The 15,305-nt window shown below is 40.6% G+C and overlaps 1 protein-coding gene across 1 annotated transcript in view; it reads left to right on the top strand.

Moving 5' to 3' along the window:
- The first annotated feature begins 5,029 nt into the window (after nt 1-5,029).
- Nucleotides 5,030-15,305, top strand: part of CDH5 (cadherin 5) — a 52,765-nt gene continuing 42,489 nt past the window's right edge. Inside the window, exon 1 of the mRNA XM_074968796.1 lies at nt 5,030-5,221. The gene's annotated coding sequence lies outside the window, so the exon portion shown is untranslated. The remainder of the gene's footprint in view (nt 5,222-15,305) is intronic.

The raw sequence follows: 15,305 nt of genomic DNA, 5'->3' as shown, positions 1-15,305 counted from the left end.
ACTAGTGTAACAGAGAGAATGGGGCTCTCCGTATAGAAGCACGTGATGTAATGCGGCTATCAGTGTTGATGGAGACTGTAATAGCAAAGACTGAGGCAACAGTCCTATCAGGAGTTAAAACCTGGCGTAATATATTGCACTGTACGGTGAATTTCACACCACTGTGCTGGCTACAAAAATGAGGACTTAGAGTTTCAAGTTACCAGCTCTTCAGGGCAGGGACTCTGTACTTCGCTGTGGCTATGTCTTTGCTGGTGCTAGGGGTGCGATTCCCAGCTCAGGTAGACACTCTCGTACTAGCTCTTATTAAGCTAGCCTGCTAAAAATAGTGGCATAGTCACAGTAACACAGGCAGCACCAAGTGTCAGCAGGGAATAGCCACCCCTGGTACGTACCCATACGGTCCAGGCACTTGGAGTCACTAGGCTGTCCCGCTGCTTGCTGCTGTCCATGCTACCATGACTACACTACTATTTTTAGCGTGCCAGCGTGATGAGAAGGAGGTGAGAGCATACCTGCCCCAGCTACGAATCACAGCCCCGGCTCCAACCGTAAACAGAGCCTGTGTTTGTACAGTGTCTAGTGAGGCCCCACTATGAGTTGGCCTTTAGGCACTATCACAATAAAACGTGATTAATAATAAACTAAACAACCTGCCCAGTACTTTAAACATAAAATATAATCTTGCAAATTTAAAAAAAAAAAGACAATATACTGATTCAGATTTCATATTGGTTTTACACCGGTGTAATGCCATTGATTTTGATGAAGGTACACCTGATTTACATCTATGGAAGTGAGTGCAGAAGCAGATTGACTGTATTTACCATATGAAATTGTAGGTCAATTACAGGCCACTGAAATGCGTTATTCTCATTAATAAAAGAAAACCCCTATATAATTATTAGGATTCATGCAAATGTCAAGGTTAAACAGTGCTGGATGAGACCGACAAATCTCTACAATAAAGCTAAAATTTTATCCAGTCTAGTAAAAAGACTGTTTAAAAACTGAACGTTACAAAAGTAAATTGTTCAGCTCATCTGCGTCTACTTCAACATCTCTAACATAAGGATGATTCTGAAACCTTAGCTTGTGATAGAAAGAGGTGCTGCTCTGAACCAGATGGCACTAAACTGACTGTGCTACTCAAAAACAGCATGCAGAGCAGCTGCTGAACATCCAAGGGGCAAAGACTCAGAAAGGAACAAAGCTGTCAGGGTGAAATAGCTGGCTACAGTTAACTGAAAAATGTGTTGTGGAATAAATGCTGAAGAGATATGTCATCAGTGGAAAAGGCTGAATGCTCCTTGAGGTAGAAGAGATTTACAGATGCAGACACACCAAACTACCCTGGGTCCTACGTGAATAGTTCAGCATCTTTTGCAGGCTCGAAGTCTGCATCCTCTGAGTCCTTCCATTTCCTAAGGAACATTAATTCTCCTCCACTCTGCATGGAACTCATTTCTCGCTGAGGATTCCATGCGTTGTCTGCACATTCCCATCCACTTCCAGAAATTTTTCTATTTAAACACAGATGTCTAAATTTTTAAGCTTGTGTGCTTAAAGTTAGGCACCTAAATAAAAACATACCTACCAAATGTAATTTTGGATTGTATTAATAGAGGCATATCATGCAAATCACAAGAGGCAATAGGACCACTCTACTTGGTTGGTTAGGCGTCAGCTGGAGTAGTGTGTCAGCTGTATAGAAAGGATGTAGAGAAACTAGAAAGAATCCAGAGGTGAGCGACAAAGATGATCAAAGAGATGGAATGCAAGCCATGTGAGCAAAAGTTGAAAGAACTGAGTATGTTTAGTTTGGAAAAGAGGGGGGAGGAACATGATAGTGGTCTTCAAATATTTGAAAGGCTGCCATAAAAAAGATGGAGAAAAATTGTTTGCTCTTGCCACAGAGGGCAGGACAAGAGGCAATCGGTTCAAACTACAGCATAGCAGATTTAGATTAAATCACAGGAAAAAATTCCTCACTGTAAGAACAGTAGGACAATAGAACAGACTGCCTGTGGAAGTTACGGTAGCTCCATCACTGGAGGTTTTGAAAAGGAGGCTGGATAGCCATCTGCCTTGGATGGTTTAGACGCAACAAATCCTGACCTTGGCAGGGAGTTAGACTAGATGATCCTTGTGGTCCCTTCTAACCCTATTGTTCTATGATTCTACCAACATCTTTGGACAAAACACAGTACCTTTTAGATTTGCATACAATTACATTAATTTGTAAGCAGCCAGTCAGCAGGGCACTTCCCCATAGACTAGTAGATTTACCCTGCAGGCCTATAGAAGAGTTGGAAAGAGAAACAGTCTAAGGGAAAACCATCATGCCAGCTGTTCTTGGAACAGGGATCTGATTTTGAGCTTACATTACTGTCAGCATGAGCTGCAAGTGTTCAGCACCTTTGAAAACCAGACCACTTTTATTTAGGTGCCTCTATTTAAAATCTGTGTTGTCCAGAAAGCACAAGAGTGAGAAAGGCTGGGTTCAAATTGGTGAAGAGTATGCCTGAAAGGTTAGGAGATTTGTTTCTATTTGGATAAGTATCCAAAGATGGGTTGTTTATCCTAAAATATCCAATCTTACATTACCTCATAATCATCTCTTAAATCCTATGGGATTCAGCAGAAGTGAAACCTAGAGAGTGAGAAAAGGGTCTATGGAAATTTAATAAGGTTCTAATACTTTAAAAACCGATAGAAAAATAGTATTTCTTGGTTTTGTTTTTCCCCCACCATCTTTCAGAACTCTGTAGCAGACAATTCTCCATTAAGTTCTATAGGATCCAAAGGAAAAGATTGGTCTGCTGTCCCAGGACACGCATGGGAAGAAAAGGCAAAGGAAACAAGTTCTACAAGACCTAGACAAATTGTCACTATGGGACTCCTCCAATGCCCACTAAAGCAGGGGTTCTCAAACTGGGGGTTGTGACCCCTCAAGGGGTCTCAAGTGGTTAGTGACATCCCCAACCCCGATTAAATTAAAATCCCCCCCCCCATTTTTAATTTATAAGGGGCTGGGGGGGGGGGGAAATCACACTCAGAGGCTTGCTGTGTGAAAGAGATCACCAATACAAAAAGTTTGAAAACCACTGCAGTAAAGGCCATGGAAAGATTCCCATTGACTTCTAGAGGCTGTGGATCAGGCCCTATATGACTGGTCCTTAAAGGGATAGAAGTAGATGATTATTGTGTGGATTTGGTGAGACCTGGACTAGAAACGACCTGTAAAGAAGACATGAGCATTTTTGAAAGCAAGGGGCATGAAGGACTATCTTATCCCCCATCCTTTGTTAGACTGATGGCACCAAGGATGATTCTGTCAGTCAAACAAATTTAGAGTTATTTACAAAAATAAACAATATCTAGCATTGTCATCTGCTCTGGGTACCAGAGCCTATCGCTTAAGCTGCATCCTCAGCTGATGACTGTTTTCCAGTGAACCGCCGTTAACATCCTCCCCGGCCCCCTTCTCCTCTTCTCTCAGCAATGAAATAGAAACTGCTTATTTTCTTATGAGGAAACTTAATTGTAATCAGTCTCCTTAAAGAAGACTTTGAAAAATGTCCCCTCATTAGCTGCTTAACCTTCCTGAATAATTAATGTATCAAAATTTTAAAAGAGCTATTCGTCTTTGCTGCTGCATGTCATAAAAATGTGAAATAATGTAACCAAAGCCTAGTCTTCTAGAAAACTGGAAAAATCAATCCCATTACCTTTGCTAAATTGTGATGAAGAATAGGGGTGAGAGCGTATTTCACTGCAGGATGTTATTATTTAAAGTCTTCTATAAAATATGTTGCACATTTGGCTACATTTATTATAACATACCTGTAAGACCTCAACAATTGGTCTCTTTTTTCATCTCACGCTTCTCAGAGTGTCTCCTGAATTATTTAATAAAGTAATTCCCTTCTGGCTTGTAGGGTAAAAGAAATAGTGGGTCTACATTTTTTCTTTGGTTTTAGGGTAGGAGGAGAAATTTAAGTATATGTTGCTGTCCCAGAACAGAGCACCAATATTCTATGTGAGTTCTAGGAGAGCCCATCTACTCATCACATTGAACTACCTTAAGTTTCATGGGTGCAATGCCCATTAGAGTCACTGTGGCCTGAATCTGGGAAACTCCCATTGGGCTGCAACAGAGGAACAAATCAGGTCCACTAGCATAACTCAAACCACTCACTTGGAATGTTTAACTTTTCCCCTTCCCTCTCCCCTAAATATTCCTCTGCTTTAAAAATTCAAATGCAATTTGGGCAACAATTTAATTCAACAGTTTTCCCTTTAAAGTTTTTTTCTGGCCTGACTCTTTACTGCCTTGCAACTAAATCAGAATGGCAGCATTTTTGCGCCCTTCTTGTACAGGTGGAAATGAATATACAAAGTGCAAAGGAGAATCAGGCCCTAAATTGGAGACATGCAACCAAATTCTGCTCTCAGTTGTGAATCCAGTTACTTTAAATCTACACCACTGTTACCAAGAACAGAATTTGTCCCATGTTTCTTTCCCACAATTTCATTATACTTCAATCTACTACATATTTTTTCATACCACTAGCAAAGGTTGACTCATCGATTTTTGGGAAGTAGTGGAACTTTATGGGAACTCCCATATGATGGATGTGAGCTTCAGTCTTTGTTGTTTCTGGTGTAAAAATCCCGATGGCTAGGACTCACCAAAATGCTGAAAAATCCTGTTCCGCCTGAACACACAACATTTGAAAATAAACCATACTGACCATAGTGATCAAACATTCAAATAATAATCTAAATATTCATTCTGGATTTATTTTTTACACTGTTTAGTACTTGACATATTAAGCACCAGCGCTGGCTTTGTATTTCTGTTAGAGTCCATTTCCCTTTATTCAGCTACTTATTTGTTGCTCCCTCTGAAAAGGTAAGCATAGTAATAACAAGTCTAAGTTTATCTGGTTTCCTCCACTCCTTTCTCTCACTGGCATTAGTAAGGCTTGGAACAATAACAGGATGCAGGGATGGAGGATGGGAAAAGGCTGACTCCCAGCTGGGGAACCTTGGAGACTGGAAAGCTGAACACTCCCAGTATTGCTTAATGAAATGAAAACTGATTTTTTGTTATTGTTCTTCACTCTGGGTAGTGCTGTGTAGATTTCTGGATACTGTTGATTTAGTTTGCCTAACTTGGGATAAAACTGAAGCTTCACTGACTCATGTGAATCAGGTAAGGGACAATGGGCTGGTGTTGCTCTCTGCAGGTTAATTTCCAGGGCTTTATTCCCTATTTAATTGCTTTGATTTTTGTTTAAAGTTTTGAGATGGGCTATTTACTTAATACTCTGTGCATCAGACATCTTCGCAGCATCCTCGGATCGGATACTGCTGTCACTTGGGCATAGTTCTATTGACGTGGTAATTTACACTGGTGTGAGAAGAAAGTCAGGCTCTCTGAGGCTACAGCAAAATGCTTCCACACTATAAAGAATGCTTAGACATTAAGAAATGGATCTTTTTGTACCTCTGGTTCACAATGCAAACTGAGATGCCAGGGTATGCGGCCACTGGACTTTTACAATGAGACATAACAAGATCAATACTATAAAATGTACCTGGGGACCTTTCAGTTGCAGTGCAGACAGTAACAGGCTTACTATTTTGTCACTGGAAAAATGTACATGTTATATCTCGCTTCCTTTATACATAAATACATTGGATCAAGGTTGCAGAGGCCCTTGGTATTTTTTTCTTTCTTAAAATTATTAAAGGAATTTTAGCGCTACTGGACTAAGAACCAAAGGGTTAGAGTTCTCATCTTCCAAGGCAGCCACTATGCAGATCTCACATAGCTGGAGCTATATTTGTGTAAAGACTAGGGGTAACATTTTCAAAAGCATGTAAGTGATTTAAAGCCTCAGTCCCATTTTCAAAAGTGACTCAGGCACTTAGGAACCTAAGTCCCCATTAACTTTCAATGAGATTTTGGGGCCTAAGTGCCTGGGCCACTTTTGAAAATGGGACTCAGGTGCTTTTGAAAATTTTACCCTTGATCTTCCAAGTTCCAGTTAACAGTACCTAGACCTTACAACTGTCTATTGGTCTGGAAGTAGAAATCTCTGGCTCTCAGCTGTCCAAACTTACCTATTTTTCCGGTAAGTTACTTCACGGAGAAAGCCTTGAAACAAGAAAACTGCTAACAGGGCTTTTATGTTGTTATAACTATAATGTTTCACGTAGCAGGTCCCTCAGCTAACAGGTTTTCCACACAACTTTCAAAGACACAAATGTTTATGAAGAGAGGAGTTGATGCATCTTTGTTTCTGTTGGAATTATATTTTGTAGTGGTGGGATTGTCGGGCAGACAATATCTTACTGTGCAGTGTGCCATACTGTAATACAGAAAAGGAAGGAATGTGAAATGAAAGAAAAAATATGGAATAGGCTACTTTTGTGAAGACACCTGAACAGTTTTCAGTCATTAAGAGTATTAAAATTGTGGTATATGTTGTAAGACCAGATGCAGGGCTCAGTGCTCAAGATGCTTAAGTAGAAATAGATTCACTTAAACAGTTAATGGTTTTGAAGATATTTGCCAAAAGAATATATGTTTGCCTCATATCCTGCTTTTGTTGAAGTAGAATAGAGTAATTGAAAACAGGATATGGGTAAAGGGACTTGTGTAGTTTCTACCTTAGACATGCATATGATGATAATTTTTGATGAGCTAGGCTATAAAAATATAAAAAATATTTCAAAGAAAAATTCTTCCTTTTTCCAGTGAAAAATAGGAATTTTTTTTCTGTTTCTTGTCTGGCTTTAAAACAATTAGTGCTTTCTGTCTGGGGAAGAGGATGGTTATTGCTGGTGGTTGGGTTTTTAAAAAGGTTTAATCTATAATTTTTTTAATCCATTTGTACTTCATTTTGGTTTCTGAGGTAAGAGTATCCACATTCCAGATCACTTTGGAGTTTAATTTAGACAGGTCCAAACTCTAATGGCAAATGGGGAAAAAGTCTTTCCAACTTATTTCATGAGATGTGTAAAATGGGAATATTTTGTGATGGAGAAAAACCATTTTAAAAGTTTACAAAGTACTTTCCAATCTTCATCCAGTATGTTTAAAATTAGATGAGCCCCTACTGCTCAGCACACATGTTGGAAGGATTAGTTTCCTTCTTGCACTGTTGTGTGTCAGAGTGATTATTTGTGCAAACTGGCGATGTGCCCAAGAGCCGGGGGAGTGGGAGGATAGGAGGGGAATTTGCAAGACACAAAAGGCAGACAGACACCCAAGCCACACTGATTTTCACTGGGAGCTGGATACTTATCTCCTACTTGTACCTTTGAAAATCCTCTCAAGAATTTTAATTTATATCTGGATTCCCAACAGACCTTGGCTACACTCAGATCCAGGGATATGGGTGTGGCCCACTACAAAGATAGCAACTGTTTGCTAAACTCAACTCTGGATTTAGATTTCAAACACCTACAACATTTTGGAGCGATCCAGTCTGGGGGGGGAATTGATTTAGTGTCATGATTACTGCAAACACCAAAACACAGGGAGCCAACATACTGCCAGTCACAAGCAAACATGGTGATCTGAAGCCGCCATGTCACCTGCTGCGGGCAGCTCCACAGCTCTGGGAACCATTCTCAGAAATACTGCTGTGAAATTGGTAACCATGGCATCATTCCTTTTCATGTTTTGAGCTGCATAAAACTCAACATAATTCACTTATCAGGGGTTTTCATTAACATTTTATTTGGTTTCAACCTCTCTCAAGTTCACAACCCAAGTTCTGCTTTGAGTTTGGGGTTTGTTCAAATCCCCAAACAAACTCCATCAAAAATGCCAAGTTTTCCATTAAAGGCCACAACTTCATTGCAAAAACATAAATTGGCCCATTCACTGACCTTATGTTTACTCAAAAATAATGTGAGCTTTAAATATACCTTTTAGTGAACTTGCTCTGAATTTCAAGTTCGTAACAAAGTATAAATCCAGGCAAATTTTGAGAGATGTGTGGTTTTGTTGCACATATTTTTGCACAGTTCTAACTACAACACACTTCTCAAGAATATATTACTGCCTCCGGGAGCTCATTGTACTGCATGAAATATCAGTATGGCAGGCAGAGATGGTATTTTGGGCCTGACCCTCTGAAGTGTTGAGCTCGGGAAATACTCCAACACCTTACAGAACCAGACCCTGTGTAAGTGCAAATTCCATGAAACTCATGGAAGTCAGTGAGCTAGAAAGATATTTTAGATATAGATACACACACGCACGTTTTGTCCTGTGGCTGATTCTGCTGAAAGGCAGTAGCTGTTGTTCTATGCCTATTTCAGGCACCTCCTGAACTTAGTATGCCCTGGTTTATATGGGACTTACTATATATGAAAAATAATTTGGGAAAAAAAAAAGTCAACTTTCAGCAATCAGGCTGTTGAGTCACTTCAATTCACATGAGTTTCATAACTCTTGAAAACAGTAGCTGCACTAAGGAACAAAGGCACATAAAGATCAAGGATATAATTTCCCTGAGGTATAGTTTATTTCTGGCTTTCTATTTTTTTCTACCTGTCTGTCTGTGATAGTGTAAAACTACAGTCATTCAGTCATCTGGCAATTAACCTTTCTAGCAAAGCAATACTGCCAGCCCAAACATTTGAGCAGTCTTTTTCTCAGCACAGATATATTTGTGTGGCCAAGTAAGCAAATGCTCTTGAAGGTTAGGACTATCAGGTAAAAGTATTACTAAATATTACATTTGGAAGTATGGAAACACTGAGCTTGCAGTGAAAAGCCTGCTATTTCAGAGGGAGGGAAAAGCATGGTCACCTGAGATGCGCTTCAGACACCATATAAAGTCAGCTGTTTCCTAGGCCGGTAGAGACCAGGAGTATCATGCTGTACTAGCACCAGGGTCTCAAGTGGGAAGGATGGTTGCAAAGCCACACTCCAGTTAGAGATGGGCCAAAAACAGAATCTGATCCCATTTGAATTTCAGGTAGGAGTTGGTATCTAAACCCTCTTGTACCGTTTTGGTTCTAGATCAGATCCAAAACCTAAACCTTTAAACCCATAATAAGCTTTTTATTTATTTTATTATTAAGAAAAGCCTACTAAAAAAACAAACTATTCTTCGACCCATCACCCTCCAGTCTCTCCCCCACAAAATAACTTTTGTCCTTCCCTCAACACGGTGAGCGCCAGACACGCTCCTTGCATCTTCCCCACACACCCCTCCTGAGATCAGACCCGCCCTGTGAACAAATCTCCATCCCCTTTGCACATGCAGAGTTTAGAATAGCAGCTCCTGATATCACAGGAAGCTCACCAGGCTATAAAGTCGTGCCATGGGAGCAGGAGCGGGCCCTGTATGAATGAACAGACTTCATACAACGATTAATCTCCTCTGGGGCAAAGATTCAGAATTAGTCATTCCATTCTGTTTGTGCTGCCACTCCCCCTTAGAACTCAGCCTGCCTTCAGAGGAGGACATCCCCTATGCCACATTAGCATGTTATAGAAGGGTGTCATGGTCATCTCCCAGATTCATAAGATTTGTTTTAAAGTCCACTCAAAGTAAATGAAATTTATCTGAAAATGCCAATTTACTTAAACAACATTTTGGGGTTAGTCTGAAGTACTCAATATTTACTACTACTAAGATATGAGGTTCGCTTTATTTCTATCTGTTTTTAGGGAAAACAGTTTTTATATGACAGTAATGTCAAAATTATAACTATGACCAACTGATGCGTTCTCGGCTTTATACTACTGTGGTATCTAGGGGCCCAAACTTGCAATGAATAGATATACTTTCTATTATTCACTAATTCGACTGGTATTTTATCTTCCTTATAAAAGGTCAACAAATGCCACTGCCGATACAGGCAGCCAGCATACGGTTAATATACCTCTAAACACCACAAAACAAAGACTCGTCCAATATGGAAATGAGTAGAAGGGGAGGAAATCTTATGTAGTTTCCCTTTGGGAAGGCAACTAAACCATTACAATGTTGCACGGAACAAAGTATTCTGTTTAACAGATACAGTAGCTCTGTACCCTTGTGGCCAGAATTGCCACAAGAGTTTGCTAGTATCTTTGGATTAGGACAGGTCCATCTTCCAGTAACAGTACTAAAGATGACTAAAATCTCTAGGAGGAGGAATTGAGTAAGTTTTCCTGTCATAAAACGCTGCCTCATTTCCCTTGTGCTGACCTAACTTAGAGAGGTTGTGAGTTGTTCCCCTTTCCCTATATGGTCTCATCTTTGATTTTTCTAAATCAAGACAGTTACATAAGAAATTTATAACTAAAAGACCGAGCTAGGGCATAAACACTTACCACATATTCTCACATTAATCAAAGGTAGTAACAATTACCTCCTAATCATAAGAAATACAGCTACGAAGCTTTCAGAGTCAGAGAGCAAACCCACCTTCTGAACAAAATCAAGCCACAAAACTTGGATTTGGGTCTAGATCTGAATAAGAACTTTACAAATGCTGGGGTTGTTTGAGGTCTCAAGCTGTGGAAGGTGCACAGCAGCAGTGGCTGGTGTTCCAGCTGTGGAGAAGGCGGGAGCCCTCCATCCTGTTTCCCAGCGTGGGCACAGGCCTCTTTGGGTATGTCTACCCCATGAGCAGAATATGCAGCAGAGAGTCTCAGAGTCCAGGTCTACAGACTTAGGCTCATGGGTCTTGCCCTATGACACTAAAAAACAGCTGTGTAGACCCTTGGGCTGGAGCTCAGGCTCTGAAGTCCACCCCATTCCCTAGCAACCAATATATGGCCACTTGAACTGCAGTACAATGTAAGTTGGTATCGCCATATCCGACCATTCAAAAATTAGTCAGGCAACAAAAAAGAATGAAACTGACTTGAAAGCGAAGTCACAAAACATGTTTTTTAATTACTTTTTGCCTCCTGACTCTTGAGCCTTTAGGCTTCTCATTTCAAGCTTTTCTCTACCACCATGAGGGTGAAAAACTTGCTTTTCCCAAAAGAGAGAGAGATTCTTACAAAAAACAACATGACTCCAGGAGCTGGGGCTTTAAGAAAGAAAAAATGACAAGACTCACAATAAAAGCACAAGAGTTTCAAAACGGGTAATACAAAACAGACGTGTCATTCATAATGTTGTTATTTCACAATGCACAGTGGTCACAACAATAGAAAGGGTACTGGAAGAGGTGGTAAATATAGGTGGAGGACCAGGAAGGTCTGAAGGGTTAAGTAGGCATTGTCTGGGGAACTAGTTGACTAGCTCCAGGAAGTAGAGAAGAGATGGACATTTGAGTTGAATGTTTAAAAGGGGAAAGATTACAGAGTGGTTATGCACTCAACAAAATACACCGCAGATCCACATTCTCCATACATTGTAGCCCCCTTCCTCAAAAGATATTTATGTATGTGGGATAAGAAGTCTTTAATATTTCCTTTTCTAATGATAACATAATGAATGTAGTTATCCATGAGTATCGACATATAAACAAGGGCTCTAATAGCTGCATGACAGACTCACCGTCCCAGAATGTCCCTTGTCTTGAGGCCCAGCATTGCAGTACTTCTGCCTCCTCTTGTCCTCAGGGCTCCTGTGATCTGGTGTGGTGACTTGGTCCTCCAGCCAAGTCACACCATAGTTCCTTTCCAGGGTATCAATGTCCCGTGACACTAGTTATCAATATAATGTTTTGCCCCTCCACAGCTCCTCTTCAAGCCCATTCTTCTTTCAGAGTAGTGGGCTCCCAGACTCCTTCCCAGCAAAACTCAAACCTGAAATGGAACCAGACATAACTTTAGCCACTCTGCCCATCCCAGGCCTCAGCTTGCAGTTCTGGGTTCTCCCCAGCTCCCTGCACCTCTTCTGGAGCACCACCCCACAGGACTGCCTGCGGCCTTTTCCCTTTATCAGTGCCCATCACAGGAATTCTGTCCACTCCAGAAGCTTCTCAGTCCCTCTCCCAACTTTGGCCCTTTGCCAGAGCTCCCTTGTTGGGAGAGGATCCCAAGGTCTATTCTCTCCCTGGGCCTCCTGTCTCCTAGGTGTCTTAGAATCATAGGACTGGAAGGGACCTCAAGAAGTCATCTAGTATGGTCCCCTGCACTCAAGGCAGGACTGTTCCAGACCATCCCTGACAGGTGTTTGTCTAACCTGCTCTTAAAATTCTCCAATGATGGAGCTCTCACAACCTCCGTAGGTGCTTAACTACCCTGGCAGGAAGTTTTTCCTAATATCCAACCTAAGTCTCACTTGATGCAATTTAAGCCCGTTGCTTCTTGTCCTATCCTCAGAGGTTAAGGCGAGCAATGTTTCTCCCTCCTTCTTGTAACAGCCTTTGATGTACTTGAAAACTAGTATCATGTCCCCTCTCAGTCTTCTCTTTTCCAGACTAAACAAACCCAATTTTTTTTTCAATCTTCCCTCATAGGTCATGTTTTCTAGACCTTTAAATCATTTTTGTTGCTCAGCTCTGGACTTTCTCCAATTTGTCCACATCTTTCCTGAAATGTGGCACCTAGAACTGGACACAATACTCCAGCTGAGGCCTAATCAGCATGGAGTAGAGCGGAAGAATTACTTCTCGTGTCTTGCTTACAACACTCCTGCTAATACATCCCAGAAGGATATTTGCTTTTTTTGCAACAATGTTATATTGTTGACTCATATTTAGCTTGTGATCCATTAAGACCCCCAGATCCCTTTCTGCAGTACTCCTTCCTAGGCAGTCATTTCCCATTTCGTATGTATGCAACTGATTGTTCCTTCCTAAGTGGAGTACTTTGCATTTATCTGTATTGAATTTCATGCTATTTACTTCAGACCATTATCTCCAGTTTGTCCAGATCATTTTTAATATTAATTCTATCCTCCAAAGCACTTGCAGCCCCTCCCAGCTTAGTACTGTCCACAAACTTCTAAGTGTACTCTCTATGCCATATCTAAATTGTTGTAGATATTGAACAGAACCAGAGCCAGAACTGATTGCTGCGGGACCCCACTCGATGTGTCGTTCCAGCTTGCCTGTGAATCACTGACAACTACTCTCTGGGAATGGTTTTCCAACCAGTTATGCACCCACCTTATAGTAGCTCCATCTAGGCTGTATTTCTCTAGTTTGTTTATGAGACTGTCATGCAAGACAGTATCAAAAGCCTTACTAAAGTCAAGATATATCACATCTACTGCTTCCTCCCTATCCACAAGGCTCGTTATCCAGTCAAAGAAAGCTATTAAGTTGATTTGACATGATTTGTTCTTGACAAATCCATGCTGACTGTTACTTTATCACCTTATTATCTTCTAGGTGTTTGAAAATTGATTACTTAATTATTTGTTCCATAATCTCTCTGAGTACCGAAGTTAAGATGACTGGTCTGTAATTCCCTAGGTTGTCCTTATTTCCCTTTTTATAGATTGGCACTATATTTTCCACCACTGTGCTGAGTTGCTCCCTGTACAAAGAAGGCCTAGCTAAGTCTTCTAAGGAATTGTACCTAATATTCCCTACAGGTGCCCTTAGGTGGGCTAACTGAGCCTTCAGGCTCCCATTAACCTTTTTGCTGCCAGTGTGGCATGTATGCATCCCATCACAAGTTGATGCAGTTTTAACTGCAGTCTGAGCAAACAAAACTTCAGCGCTTTTGTGTAATAAATATTGGTTATTGTGGACCATACACCGTATTTGCACTGGGGGGGGATATTATGTTTCTGTTCACTAAGCCTTTGTCGAATGAATGAGTTAAAATTTTAATCTGCTGTAAAGACAGCTTCCTTAAAGTTTTTATTTTTAAAAACATGTGATAATTACTGTACACAGGTCTTGAGGTGTTGAGATTTTTTCCTTGCTCAAGAACATAGTTGGCATTTCACACTAAACTGTGCTAGGAAGCCTCTGCACCACTCAGGGCTGTCTCCATTTGGAAACAGGAGGAGCAATAAAAGCTTTGTAATACATTTCATTCTGTTGTACTCTATGTAGGTTCCTTTACATTATTATAATTGTGCAGAGTGGACCTTATTCTGCTTTGGCTTATACAAGCTCTTAACATTCAGGAACAACTCTAGCTAATATTTAACACCTCGGTACACAGCAGAATTAACCAGGGGAAGGCACAAAACTTAGATCATTTCCAAAACACACACTAAATTCACTGCAGCAAGAACAGAAAATAGTTTGCAATATTTTGGCTGGGGTCCTTATGAATAGCAGCCTAGCCAGGCAAGGCATACAGATATAGATCTTTATTATTTATAACACAAGCTTTACTAAAATTATTCTGCCACATCATGGAAAAAGTCATCCCTCACGATTACAGTGGTCTCAGAGTTAAATTTCATGGCTATTGTATTGACAATGAGGCCTTTGGCAGGAAGGTTGTATAAAGGAAAATAAAGATGGTCAATGTTTACAGATTCTACTGGACAGAATCTCAATCCAACCCCCAGTCTTAATGAACTAGAACCTTTGTAAAGGTTTAGATATGTCAGCATACACCTTCCTAATTAATCAACAAGCCTTAGGGACTGCTGTGCATTTCTGATAGGGAAACACCAGAATCAGTAAGATTATCGGGGAAAAACCTGCACCCAGCAGATAGAACAGAGACCCACTAGGCCCCATATAAATGCTTTCCTCAAAACAGAAGGATTTTTAAAGGTTTCCCAAGTCACTGCATTTTGCAGGTCATAAGCAGCTGGAGATCCTGATTGAGGGGACTTGCAGGAAGTCAGCTAGTAATCCAATGCCATGATTAAGAGGGATGTACTTAGGAGCAAGGATTAGCATTAGGGAGAAGGAAAGGAAAAGGCTCTAATTGTTTCAGAATTTCTACTAAGTACCAGCCTTCAGGAAATACATCCAAACCAAAGCAACTCTCCAAATGAGATGAGGCCTTCTTCACGGATCAGTGAACCTAAATTGCCAGATCATCATCCCTAACTACCTCTTCTGTTTGGAACATATAGCGGATAACATATCCCTTGCAATTTTGCTCCCTCTCACTAGGTCACTGTCATATTTTTCTACATCTGTCCTTGTCCAATAAGTTACTAGCATTTTGCCTAACAATACCTTTTCCTTACCTTATCACTTCTCATGAAGGATTCATCAGGAGAACATTACTTACTTTCTATTTTTAGAGTGCATTGAATACAGCTCTTTTGTTCCAGAATGATCTAATAAGATGGGTGGAGGTGCAGAGTAATCTGACCGTGAAAACACAGCCTGGAGTTTGATGGCATTTGGCCACTGTCATCAAAACGCTTTGGTCAAAATGTAAATCTTGTGTTGCT

The sequence above is a fragment of the Natator depressus genome, chromosome 12 (genome assembly GCF_965152275.1).
Source record: "Natator depressus isolate rNatDep1 chromosome 12, rNatDep2.hap1, whole genome shotgun sequence".
NCBI lineage: Eukaryota > Metazoa > Chordata > Testudines > Cheloniidae > Natator > Natator depressus.
The sequence above is the reverse complement of the archived record's forward strand: the minus strand, read 5'-3'. Positions and strand labels throughout refer to the sequence as shown.